This window comes from Rousettus aegyptiacus, unplaced genomic scaffold, assembly GCF_014176215.1.
Source record: "Rousettus aegyptiacus isolate mRouAeg1 unplaced genomic scaffold, mRouAeg1.p scaffold_m13_p_4, whole genome shotgun sequence".
NCBI classification, from domain to species: Eukaryota; Metazoa; Chordata; class Mammalia; order Chiroptera; family Pteropodidae; genus Rousettus; species Rousettus aegyptiacus.
In genome coordinates, this window is record NW_023416307.1 from 153,379,366 (window position 1) to 153,388,779 (window position 9,414).

General features: G+C 49.9%; 1 non-coding gene across 1 annotated transcript; it reads right to left on the reverse strand.

Moving 5' to 3' along the window:
- Positions 1-551: 551 nt before the first annotated feature.
- LOC118602612 lies at positions 552-670 on the reverse strand. Its single transcript, XR_004950736.1, has one exon. It is a non-coding gene; the product is annotated as a 5S ribosomal RNA (ribosomal RNA).
- Positions 671-9,414: the final 8,744 nt, after the last annotated feature.

The following is a 9,414-nucleotide window of genomic DNA, read 5'->3' on the forward strand; positions in this document are numbered from 1 at the left end:
GCCAAGATCTCGTTCATCTTCGCTTAAGGTCTGTGTTTTCATCCTCGCCGCCTCTTCACGGCCCCCAAAGACCCCCCCCCCCGAGCGTGAGATTAAGGGGGTGTAGGTGACTTTCTAATGGCAGCCGTTGGCATTCACCAAAAGGAGCTGCTGGTTGTACACAACCAAATTGGTGTACGAGGCGCATATGCATCAACGGACAGTGGAGGATTTGCTGAAGGTTTCAGCAGGGGAGCCAGGGAAAGTCAACCTCAGAGGTACGTGTGTGTCCGGCGAGCCCCTCGAAACCTTCCTCTGGGCGGTGGTGGCGTCTTCTTCCTTGGGTTTTTGCCCTCAGTACCCATCCCTCCTTCTCCTCCTTCCTCCTTTGTGTTCTAGAAAAGCCTCTTCCTTCTGCATTAAACATGGGAGGAACCCACCAGAGTCCAGGCTGGAAACTCCCTTTCTTTTTTCTTTTCTTTTTTTTTTTTTAAGTGAGGCAACCCTTGGTTGACCTCACAGATTGTAAGGAACTTATCTGCTTACAATCCCTTCTTTGTAAAATTTTTTTACACCTACAGCACCTGGTCTTCCTAAGTGGTCTCCCATCCAGGTACTAACCAGGTCTGACCCCGCTTGGCTTCCGAGATCGGACGGGATCGGGCTTGTTCAGGGCAGTATGGCCATAGACTGGAAACTCCGTTTCTACCCTCTGAAAAGTGAACCTCTCAAAGACGTTCTCTGCTCAAAGACATTTTCGTGCCAGCAGCGACAAAGATGCTTCTCCATGGTTTTCATAATTACCTTTAAAATGCTGGCCAGTGACAAGAAAGGGCGAAGACTCAGGGTTATCGACAGACCGAGGCATCAGGAGTTCTGATGTCTTTGCATTTCCTTGTGGTGGTTCTGTGGTAACTCTGGGAGGGCCGGAGGGCTGCGGGCCTCTGCCCGGTTAGAGTCTCTGCAGCCGACACCACCATCGCCCTTGGGCTCCCTGCCGGCCGGTCTCTAAGGAGGCTGCACCGGACCCTGAGGCTCACCACCATGGCGGCCCCCTGGGTGCTCTGGCTCCAAGCTCATGCTTCAGCGCTGGCCGCCAGGCCTTGGCCTCCTTTCGTGGGTCTCCTCCTCTGTCCCTCATGGGCACCTGCTCATTACCCCCCCCCCCATCTTACTCTGAATGAGCCCTGCCTTGCACCCAACACGCTTTCCCCTATGCTTGGGAGTTGGATTCCTGCTCCGGTTGGAACCCCGAAACCTGATGGATGACCTTTCTGAGGAGCTTCTGGGCTTGCAAGGCACTTATCACTTCCCAGTTTGGTCACATACAGCAGTGGGGCACCTTTTGGTTACTATCGGCAGCCACCATTAGTTACAAGAGTCAAGGGCCAGCTCACCCTTGCAGCTCCACTCTAGGTCACCATAAAAGCAAGTCCGAGACTGAATTCTTCCCCCCAACAGACATTTATCAGCAAGTAGACACAAATCAGCCACATCACCTTCTGCAAGTTCGGTAATGTCCAAACTCTTTGTTCTTTAGAACACTCTGACGAGACTGTGCATGAAAGAAAGTTTCACTCGAGGCAAATGTGACAAAGGTCGCACTATCTAGTCAGGCTCGGGTTAGTCCACATCCCCTGCAATCAGCAGCTGGCCACACAGGAGGTGGGCAGCGTTCCTAAAAGCCTCACTAGATTCTAGACCCCATTAGTGGGGAGTTCCTTGATGCTTCACCAGTGGAAACCCATCTTTCCCTATATGATGCTAATTAAAAGACACTGATCCTGATCAGAGATAAAGGTAGCTGACTCGGGTGGGAGCCCCTCTGGGCTACGGCCTTCTGCTTAAGCTCTGATGGCCACCCCTGGAGTCGTGGTCATATCTTTAGCTTAGAGGTTGTTACTCCATGCTTTGATCCTCTTGCATAGTAAGTCCCCTGAATGATTTCTAGGCACCCTCAGGTGACTCACACAGATTCACCAACAGTTCTACTGCTGGTAGCTCAGCACAGCCCCCACTCTATCCCTCTGCAATGGGCATTTGTTGTTTGGCAGGCCTTTCTTTAATGGCACTCTCCATTTTAGGGGCAAGCTGTTTCTTCCAACCATCAGTGTGGTCATGGAGATGAGCATGTGACCTTCCTGGGCCAATCAGAGTAGCCTCGCCCTTTTGGCCAAAGCGATTGTTCAGAAATGAGCGAGTGGCCTGCAAGGCCAATCAGGAGACTTCCTGGAGATGTTTTGCACCCCACAATTGGTGAAGACGCTCTCTCTCCTCGCTGATATTCACCCCCGAGCTGCCTGAAGGTGTGGCTTTGGCCTCGTGGGGAAAGCTGAATTGTAAGGATGAATCCAATGTGCAGAGAGAATCAGAGACATAGGTCGTTATGGAAGGATGTTGTGTCCCACCTGCGGAATTCACATGTTGAAATCCTAACTCCCAATGTGACGCTATTAGGGGATAGGGCCTTTGGTAATTAGGCTGGGATGAGGTCACGATGGTGAGGCCCCTGTGAAGGGGTTAGTGCACCTGTAGAAAGAGGAAGAGAGAGCTCGCTCTCTCTCTCCGTGCGCGCTCCTGCGAAGAAGGGATCACGGGAAGACACAGCGAGAGGGTGGCTGTCTGCAGGCCAGGGAGTGGGCCTTCAGCAAGAACCGACCGTGCCAGGGCCTCGGTCTTGGACCTCCCGGCCCCCGGAGCTGGCAGAAGTCGGTGCCTGCTGTTCAGACCATCCAGTCTGTGGTGTTTTGTTATGGCAGCCCAGCTGGGGAGGAAGTCCTGGTAACAGCCGCATCTCTAAATCTCGTCCTCCCTGGGTCCAGCTGTACCATTGTATTCTGCGCAGTTTGGTTGTGCAGATTCCCTCCCCTTCCCCCCGCCCTTTTTTTTTTTTTGCTCAAACTGGTTTAAATTAAGTTTCTAGTTAATTCGTCTACCATCGACAGCCAGTAGTTATTCCATAGGACCAAACTTTCCTTCCCTGCTGGAGCCCTGTGCTGCTGGGGCCCCTGGGTCTTGCTGCCACACATCACGATCACACACTCTGTCTTCCTGATGCTGCCTGGCATGACCGAAGCTTACCCTGAGGACCATCTAGACTGAAAAGGAGACCTCAGGATTGCAGTGCAGTTGGCTTGTGGCCAGCACGTCTGGCCGATTCCCACTCTTGGGGCTGCAGGCCGTCCACACCTCTGGGCTTGCCCACCACCGGCTCATGCAATATTGCAGACCAATTAAGGCCCGTTGAGCGATTTTTGTTTCTTATTTCCAAAAGTCATATTGCCAGGCAGGGTATCACTCTGGCCATCCTCTTCATTTTTGCTTTTTGGGAAGGACTTCTTCCTCGAGGACCTGATACTGTCCTCTCAGTGCTAGCCAGGCCCCAGGTGCTGACCCCACACTCCTCCCCTTCCGGTCCCCAGGCCCCACTATATACACTGTGGCTAACTGGACTGTGGTGTCCAAGAGGGGCCTCCTACGTATGGAACCTCAGTGAGGCCTGCATGTCGGTGCCCTGTGCCCATTTAAACATACCAGTCCCACATCTCATCTATGATTGTATTTATACAGCTGACTCATCCTGACCTTGTGGTCTCAGCAAACGGGACCCTCTCAAACTCTAGCTGCACTTTTCACACAGAGGAAGTCAGATAGCATCACGTATCGAGGTTTACTTCCACACCACTGATCGAGCGGCTGAATGCAATAGATTTTCATGCATTTTTTCTTCTCGACTGGGGACAGATGATGAGCATGTAGGGTTCAGTTTTCCCATCTGTAGCATGGGACCACTATCAAAACATTGCTCGAAACCTCGCCTCCCACATGACTAAATGTCCTGGCTGTGAGGCAAAGACTTCTGAGTGCCTCGGTCCCCTGAAGAGATGGGGACTTCCTTAGAGGACACCCCCCTGTGAGAGCAGGAGCGGGAGTGGTACTTGGTGTCACAGGCAGTTTGGGGCCTACCCATGCCCTTGACTTTTGTCCTATGTCCTCAAGGCTGTGATTCTTCCTGTGTGTCAGGAAGGCAATCATTTCTGATTTCTCCAGCCCCAGGCTTCCAGAGGAAGCTGGTCTGACCAGCGGAGACTGGAGATGCCCCCCTACTATTCATTCTGTCTCAGAATAATAGAACTCTGGATTTGAGCTAAGCGTTTCCTACCTGGACTAGGCCCAACATTTCCCAGCCTTCCTTGCACCTGGGCGTGGCCGTTGGATCCCATTTTGGCCAATGGGATATGAGTGCAAGTTTGTGCTTTAAAGGGAAGGGGCGTGTCCTCTGGCATCCTTTCTCCTGACCCACTTGCTGGGATGTGGCTATGCGGTGAGCCACCTTGGACAGTGCAGATGAAGATGGCACTGAATAGTTGGCAGAACAGCTAGATGAAAATAGATGGGGCCCCCGGCAGCTTTGCGGAATAGAGCTGCCGTGCGCACTTAGACTTCCATGAGAGAAAAAAAAGTAAACATAGACTTGTCGTAAAGCATGTCATTGGGGTCTGATGATGGCAGCTGAGCCACCGTTATGGAAAAATCATTGCCCTCGAGCCAGACGCCTCGGCTGGACAGCTGATGATGGTAGGGCTCCCTCGGTCGATGCGCAGCTGTGACCCAGTCAGAGAGCACTTCTGCACAGAAAGTAGTCTGTCACCACTTCCCTGGGTGGAGGGATGTGGGAAGCACGCAGTTGCAGCCAGGAAGGGGTGGATGGTACACCCGGCGGGCGTCGAAACAGGAAACTTGCACAGCATGTTACCAATCACAAGTCCGTTTTCGCTGGATGAATAGAAAAGTGTGACAATTGTGCCTGTCCGGAAATCTGTGGAGTGCCTCAGTGACACAAGCAGGGTGGATATTCGGAAATGTAGGCCCAGTGGTGCTGGGAGCTGGGGACATCAGCGGCGGGAATTTGTGGCATCCTTAATCCGACTCGGTGGCGGCCACCTGTCTGCCTCTTTCTGTCCCGTACCTCCAGGCTTAATGGCGCGGGACTCTGACTGGCTTAGCTAAAGCTGCCACCTTGGTTTCGTCAGGTCCTTTCACATCAGGCCAGGTCATAAGCCAGTGGCAGTTTGGCTTATATCCACTCCTGGTCCCTCGGTGGTTACACCTGCCCCAAAGTTATCGTAGAATTGCTTTCTCTAGGTGGGTAGGTGGGTTGGGAGGCTCTAGGCCAGCCAGTTTCAGCCGAAGAGGACATTGGGCATTAAAGAAAAGTATCAAGGAATTGGCAGTAGCCACTTCTAGCGATTCTGGCAGGTGTTAGCACAGGGGGTGGGGGTGGGGGGGTTTCTATCCAAAGCAAGAGAAAGGACCTGGGAGTGGGTGAGACAAGGTGCCAGTGACATTGGCCAGGAGCAAGGCTTCAGGCTTCTGCTAGAGCATGCAAGGCAGTGCCCCATCTCCGAGTATGAAGGGAGGATAGGAAGAGTCCAGCTAGAGCATGGCAGAGAGACCTTCTATTCTGGGGGGACCAAAAGAGGCTGTAAGGCCCAGGGGCAAAGGCCCACCCTTTGGTGTGCAAGGTACAAGGTATATCATATATCTCAGTTTTTCAAAAGTGGGGCACATAGTCAGTCCGTAGTCTTTCCACTTTTGTGCCTGGTTCTAGCAGAAGATTCCAGACCCCTCTGCTGGATTCCTCACCCCTCTTGTCCCACTGTCAGCATTTTTTCATTTACTCTCACTTGGGCTCCTAACCATGGCTCGCCGGGTCACCGAGACAGTGCGCAGTGGAGCCCTGCTCCTTCCTCCCCAGAGCAATTGCTGGAAAGGAGGGGTTAACAACAGTACACTCCCCGACCTTAAGGTTTCAATATGCTGACAAGCAGGGTGGGGAGATAAGTCGGATGGAGAGATGAGCAGACATCCTGATTGCCCACCAGCCGCCCATTCTCGCCTTCTTTCTTAGGAAAAGAAACCCAAGTTTTAGCCTCTCTGCAGCGTAAGGGTAGCCCAAGTGATGACACAGAGGTAGGGGCCTACAAGGAAATCTTCCGGAGGAGCTGGCTGGGCTGGTTGAAGGGCGATTTTTCCCTCTCGCTGCTGGCTGGGAGCATGAATGGGCGGGCTGGATCTCTAGATCCTCCTCGGATCTCAAGGTGATCTTTAGGATAGAAGCCACATGCTAAAGACGGAGGAGCAGAGGTCAGAGTCAGAGCCTCCGATGCTGCCCTGGATGCCACAGAGCCCAGAGGGCCAGCCTCCAGGTGTCCCGTACCTAAGAGAGGAGCGACCTTCGGTCTTGCTGAAGCTGTCACTACTCAGTGCGCTTCGCCGGCCAGCAACGATGGCATCCCCGAGAGCTTGGTAGAAATGCTCAACTTCAGAGCCCACCCCAGACCTTCTGAATCTGAATCCGCACTCTGAATGAGACCCACAGGCCAGTCACGGGCACATTGGTTTAAGCCACTATTACTGTCGCTGTTGTTTTTCTGTTGTTTGCAGCTGAATCTAATTCTCGTGGCTAGAGCAGATGAAGCCCATGCGAGGCCATCAAGAAAATGGGGCCGAAGAATGGACTGCCGAGAAGCTCACTGGCAGGTCCTCCCATTTCTCCTTTCCCTGCATCCAGGAAAAGCATGCATGACTTTCTAGAAAAGCCTTGTTCGCCCGAATCATGTCATGAGGGGTTTGGGAAGCCTGCACCAGGGTTGTCTTGGGACTGAGGTTCTTAAAAAGTTCCTGTCAGCTGCAACTGCCTCCGCCGCACCCCCACCCTTCTGTCTCCAGACCCAAGGGTGTCAGAGGGTAGATGATGACATTTAGCTCAGAAGAGGTAGGTGAGGGGCCCCCACAGTCATTTTGAAACCTTAGGCATTATAAAATAGATCATCCTTCCGGAAGCCTTGGCCTTCTGTTTTTAAACACAGGCGTTTCTAAGCTTCGTTTCTGGGGCTCAGCGCCTCTGTGACTCATACCTGATTGCCTAAAAGAGTCATACTCTCTGATATCATGCTCCAGGAAGGGTCCCTCACAGCACGTCTCTATCCACCCAGATGGTTGAGGGAGGGGTGAGAAAGAAGCTCCCAGGGATGCCTTGTAAGGACGACATTTCGGAAAATGGTTCTTGACACTCTCCCTACTGGATTCAGTGGTTCAAACGAATCATTTGAAAACCTTCAACTCTAGCAAGGCCACTGAATTCAAAGAGATCTTATTTCAAACCCCAGTTCTTTCCTTAACTACCTTTGGACCCTGGACAACTTTCTCACTTTCTCGGCCTTTTCCTCGAGTGCTCAGTGGCCTTTTAATAAAGCCCGGTTTTGCCAAAGTTAACCTGAGTTTGTAGGAAGAATAACAAGAAAACATCTTTCTTGGAGGGTTGTTGTGGGCTCAAGTACTTGACCTCGTGCATAGTTAAATCCTCAGTTTTTAGTGTGGGTAACTGCGTGGACATCACAGGTTTTTTATTAGTGCCTCTTAACCTTTATTGCCCCAACGTGTCACCTGGAGATGCTGGTAAAAGACAGGGCCCAATTCTGCAGGTCTGGCTAGAGGGCTAAGCTTCTGTGATTGTGAAAGTTTTGGGGGGGATGCTCTGGGGACCACACCGCCTCTGGCCAGATTGTAGATGCTCTACTAATGACTTGTGGATATGCCTTCGTTACTGCCCCTCGAGGTTCAAAATTCGACCCCACAATTTTAGACACAATACTACAAAGAGCAAATGAATTGCTGTTTGTTACATGATCTCTCCATAAGGTTTCTGTTTTTGGTTCTGGTTAACAACGTACTGGACGTAGAACTTCATTTTGGATAAAACGCCCCTATCACGGCCGGGACATGTGGAGATGTTTAACCCACCGGCAGCAGGATTTGGTCCTATCTGGATTCCTGGTGTTGCACAATTTCCCCATGTTTAGAGAGTAACTTCCAGTTTTTGTTGGTTTTTGTTGTGGTTATTTTTTTTCGACACACTTCCTGCCTTTCTTGCAAAACAGAGATAGCTCACCCCTCTCTTGACGACCACAGCTCAGATAGATGATTACAGTTTTTTTTTTTCGAGGGCTCGAGCAGAGCCTGGGGTACGACGTTTGAGGCCCTCGGCCTTTTTCTATGGTGACACTGTTGGGGTGAATGATCATAATTCTGTTAGGGGAACATGAGGTTCGCAGCATGGCTTCAGATTTCGGGGAAGTCTTGCTCGGCTCCTCAATAACAGAAGAGCAACTCAGCCATTATGTCGTTGAGATGGCCTGGGTCACATGATCTCAGTGGCAATGCCCACCGTTGCCGGACATGCCAAGATTCATAAGCTCTCGGAGCTGAATTGGCCTGAGAATTTCTAAAGCCAACTCCTCTATTCTTTAGGAGTGATGACTGAAGTCCAGAGTGGTTAAGTGACTTACCTAAGGTCACACAGCCAGCCTGGCCTTTATGATCATTCCAGAAATCACCCCACACATACTTTAGATGAATTTGCCTACCTAGCCATTCCCATTTCCTACAGCTTCTAACCATGGTGTGATAAAAGTAATGTATTAATGATTTTCCTCTTTTCTTTATGAATTTTTCCAGTGTGGAAATAACAAAAACCACCTTATGTACAGTATAATTAGAAAACAGAGGGAAAAAATTACCCACTCTGTCTCTTTTTGACCTGATGCCTACCTATTACATTATTAAAATATAGTTGCCTGGAAATAAAAATTCAAATAATATAGAAAAATCATAAAAAGTAAGTCTTCTTCTTTACTCCTGTCTTAGTTTTCCTCCTAATAGGTATCTTCATTCGATTGTTTCTGTTTCTATTTCTTCTGGTATTTACCTTGACTGACATTGCTAAATAGCACATCATTCCTATGTCTTCATTAATCGGCTTTAAGTATTATTGATAGACTTTTAGCTGTCGCAGGTGGATAACTTATTTACTTATTGACCTTCTCTTGCCTCCAAATCATTGATAGTTGTGCATTTTCATTTTTTCTGATGGTTGTTAGCCTTTTGATTTTCCATCATATTCAATCTCTGTTTGTTGACCCATTAATTGTAGGTAGTGATTCTTGATTCCCCTCCATGTAAGACAGAAAATTAATGCCCCTTCACTTCCCTCCACGTCTTCTCTCTCTGCTACCCCCGACCCTGGTCTGCCAGTCAGTTAATTCTGATCATCGTAAGCCACCGAATGAACTTTATTTAAGGTGCAAAGATGATGTAAGTGTTATTCTCTGCAGAAGCAGGCATTTTATTAAGATATGTAGAGGGGAATGTTCCAATGTCAAGGCCAAGTGGGTCTTCTTTTCTTAGACTCTATCAGCTGCACCAAATCATGATACTTTTCAGTTGGTGTTAATATTTGGGCCATGATGTGTACGTGCGTGCGTGCGTGTGTGTATGCGTGTGTGTGTGCATCTATCCAATTTTTTCCCCATAACTTATCGTTTTCTGGAATCTTTAGTTGATTGACAAAGAATCACATGCTCTCTTTACAAT